This window comes from Trachypithecus francoisi, unplaced genomic scaffold (assembly GCF_009764315.1).
Source record: "Trachypithecus francoisi isolate TF-2019V2 unplaced genomic scaffold, Tfra_2.0 Lachesis_group2, whole genome shotgun sequence".
In the NCBI taxonomy this organism is placed as follows: Eukaryota; Metazoa; Chordata; class Mammalia; order Primates; family Cercopithecidae; genus Trachypithecus; species Trachypithecus francoisi.
Genome location: NW_022681465.1, coordinates 176,922,155 through 176,926,486, shown reverse-complemented (window position 1 = coordinate 176,926,486; position 4,332 = coordinate 176,922,155).

Genomic DNA, 4,332 nt, shown 5'->3' with positions numbered 1-4,332 from the left:
ACGAGGGGCGGAGCCAGAGTCGTGGGTGGAGAGGGGCGAGGCCAGGAAAAGGGGAGTGGCGGCCGCGGTGGTTACAGGCTATTGGCGAGGGTAATTACGCTCCACTTACTCGCTTTTTTCTTTTTCTTTTTTTTTTTTTTGAGACAAGAGTCTCTCCCTGTCACCCAGGCTGGAGTGCGGTGGCGCGATCTGGGTTCACTGCAACCTCCGCTGGGAACTTAGCGCTGGGGAGCATCGAGGGAGTGGTAAAGGGCTCATTTTGCCCTAGGGTGCTAATCTTTGGTGGTAGAGAGCTTTGCAATTTGCAGAGTTTTCTCATAAGTAATAATAAATATTTGGACAGGAGCTGGACATGGAGTGCGAATTCTAAGAGCTTAATCCCTTGGAATTCCTGTTTTGTCACGTACTGACTTAATCCCCGTTTTGCCACGTACTGGCTGTGACGCCCGGCCACTTGCTTAAACTCTCTGCCTCAATCTGTGTCTGTAGAATGGAGATAATAACACCTACCATAGAGAATTATTACAAAGTTTCAATATTTGGAAAAAGTACTTAGAAGTGGTTGGTACATAGCAAGCACTAGATGAATTTTTGTTACATATTAATTTGTTACAAATCAAACGTCTTCGAGCACGCCTTATCATCAAGCACTGTGCTGAGCACATTACATATATTATGTCATTCCATCCTCCAAACAACCTCATAAGATAGGTATTATTACGCCTTTTCACTGATGAGAAAATTGAGGATCAAAAACATTGAGTGCCTATGATCACACCACTGATTTGTGTTGAAGTGCTTAAAAATAATAGTATTAATAAGTAATATTAATAACAGCTAACAGGTGATGATTCTTACAGTGCATTATACATTTTCTCATACATTATACACACGAATTAGATATTATTCCTTTTTAAATGATTAGATGAGGGTCTAGTCAGCAGAAGATGAGTAGAGGGTTTTATGAAAAGGAAATAGAGGCAGATAGAAAGCAGTCAGACAGGGAAGTGAGAGGGTGAGAGTAGGGGTGGGTGGGTAGTGGGGTATGAAGGGAGGAAGATGCAGGGCTGCTGTGCAGTCCTCCAGCCGCCTGAAGTGCCCAAAGTCTCCACAGTGGGGAAATGAGGGAAGAAGATTTGAAGTCAAGGTTCTTAGTTATTGGGTGGGGATCTGGGGAAGGTTGAGCCTTCCTGAGAAATGGGCCAGAAACCGAAGCATTATTTGTCTTGGTGAGTGGGAAGAAATCTGAATTCGAAAAGAGAAAACATGGGTTCTGTTTACTAATTATGTGACTGGGAACAAGTAACATTGATCTTTTAAATAAACCTCAGTTTCTTCATACATCAAATGGCAATACAAACAAACAGACACAAAAGGATGAATAAGATTAAAATCACAATGCAATACATTACATACCGCTAGATAGGCAAAAATTTTAAGTGTAACAATAACAGATATTGGTCAACTTACAGAGCCACAAAACCTCTTATACACTGCTAGTGAAAAGGCAAATTGGTTACTTAAGTTGGAAAACAATGTGCTATTATCTAATAAAGTAGAATATATGTATACACATACACAACACACACACCTATATTCAGTGTGTGTGTGCATATATATATATAGCCTGGAATATATAGGCACCGCCTGGAAATTTCACTTTACATATATTTATAGAGTATATGCTTTAGAGCAGTGGTTCTCAAGTGTTGCTCTGAAGACCCCCAGAGGCCTCTTGAAACCCTTTCAGAGGGTATGTAATGATCTGTGTGAAGCTGGATTTTCATTATATATTTCAACCAAAACAGCACAACAGAGTGAATATCAAAGGAAATGAGCACCCAGCTTCTTCTATAAATCTAGATTATGAAAGATTTATAAAAATAAGGTCACTCTTCTTGCTAAATTTTTATTTGGAAAATATTTTTATTAAAAGATGTGTTATTTATGTAAATCTGTGCAGTGAGTTGAATTGTGTCCCCCTAAAAAACACATGTTCAAAGTTTCAAACCCTCCACCCTGTGAATATGATTTTATTTGGAAATAGGGCTTTTGCAGATGTAATTAAGTTAAGGACCTCAAGATGAGGTCATCCTGGGATTTAGGGTGGACCCTAAATCTAAAAACTGTTATTCTTATGGTATGGTTTGGCTGTGTCTCCACCCAAATCTCATCTTGAATGGTAGTTCCCGGCCGGGCGCGGTGGCTCAAGCCTGTAATCCCAGCACTTTGGGAGGCCGAGACGGGTGGATCGCGAGGTCAGGAGATCGAGACCATCCTGGCTAACACGGCGAAACCCCGTCTCTACTAAAAAAATAGAAAAAACTAGCCGGGCGAGTTGGCGGGCGCCTGTAGTCCCAGCTACTCGGGAGGCTGAGGCAGGAGAATGGCGTAAACCCGGGAGGCGGAGCTTGCAGTGAGCTGAGATCCGGCCACTGCACTCCAGCCTGGGCGACTGCGAGACTCCGTCTCAAAAAAAAAAAAAAAAAAAAAAAAAAAAAAAAAAAAAAAGAATGGTAGTTCCCATAATCCCCACATGTCATGGAAGGGACCCGTGGGAGGTAATTGAATCATGGGGGCAGGTTTTTCCCATTTGTTTATGTTTCCCATAAAACAGTATTCGTGTTTATAATGCACTATTCGTGTTTATAAACATATAATGCACGTATAATGCATTATTCATGTTTATAAACATTGTTCATGTTTATAACAGGTAGTTTGCTACGTGAAATCTGATGGTTTTTTTTTTTTTTTTTTTTTTTTTTTTTTTTTTTTTTTTGAGACGGAGTCTTGCTCTGTCACCCAGGCTGAAGTGCAGTGGCCGGATCTCGGCTCACTGCAAGCTCCGCCTCCCGGGTTCACGCCATTCTCCTGCCTCAGCCTCCTGAGTAGCTGGGACTACAGGCGCCGCCACCTCGCCCGGCTAGTTTTTTGTACTTTTTAGTAGAGACGGGGTTTCACCGTGTTAGCCAGGATGGTCTCGATCTCCTGACCTTGTGATCCGCCCGCCTCGGCCTCCCAAAGTGCTGGGATTACAGGCTTGAGCCACCGCGCCCGGCCAATCTGATGGTTTTATAAAGGGCAGTTCCCCTGAACACGCTGTCTTGCCTACTGCCATGTAAGATGTGCTTTTGCCATGTAAGATGTGCTTTTGCTCCGCCTTCACCTTCCACCATGATTGTGAGGCCTCCCCAGCCATGTGGAACTGTCAATTCATTTAACTTATTTTTCTTTATAAATTACCCTGCCTTGGGTATTTCTTCATAGCCGTATGAACATGGACTAATACCCCTTACAAGAGAAGGGAAGATTTCAGATGCACAGACACAAAGATACAGGGGGCAGAATGGGGGGAAGGGAATGGCATATTGAAGACAAAGATACAGATTGGAATGATATATTCACAAGTCAAGGAACATCAAGGATTGCCCATAGCTATGGGAAACAAGGAGAATGGCTTGGAACGGCTTCTCCTTCAGAGTTTCCAGAAGGAATCAACCTTGGCAATACTTTACTTGCAGACTTCTGGACTCTACAGTTCTGAGAGAAAAAAATTCTGTTGTTTCAAGCCATCACATCTGTAGTAATTTGTAACGGGATCCTTAGGAAACTAATGCAACATGTAATGGGTTTATTGTTTATTTTAAATGAATTATCAAATATTTTAAATGTCTCAGATCTCAATAACCTTTATTGGACATTTTTTAATTTTAAAATTTTTATTTAATCTTTAATTTTTATGATTCTGAGGCCCAGCTGAGAACATGATGGCTCACACTTGTAATCCTAGCACTTTAGAAGCCTGAGGTGGGAAGATTGCTTGAGCCCAGGCATTCAAGACCAGCCAGGGAAACATAGTGATACCTCTTCTCCATAATAAGTTTTTTCAAAATTAGCTGTGCATGGTGGCACATGCCTATAGTCCCAGCTACTTGGAAGGCTAAGGCAGGAGGATCGCCTGAACCTAGGAGTTTGAGGCTGTAGTGAGCTATGATCACACCACTGCACTTCAGCCTCAGTGACAAAACCAGATCCTGTCTTAAAAAAAAAAAAAAAATTCTGAGACTAAAAAGTATGAGAATCACTACTTTCAAGAAACTCATGCACAGGTATACCAGAATACGTATACGAGACTACTGAAAGCCAAAGCCTAGTAACAGTCTCAACTGGAAATACCCCAGATATCTATAAATGTAGGTATATGTAGGTATATTAAAAAATGAGACATAACATAGCAACGAGAATGAACATATTATAGCTACACAGCACAACATTGCAGAATCTTACAAGCATGATGCCAAAGAAAGTGACAGAAAAAAAATCAGCATATAA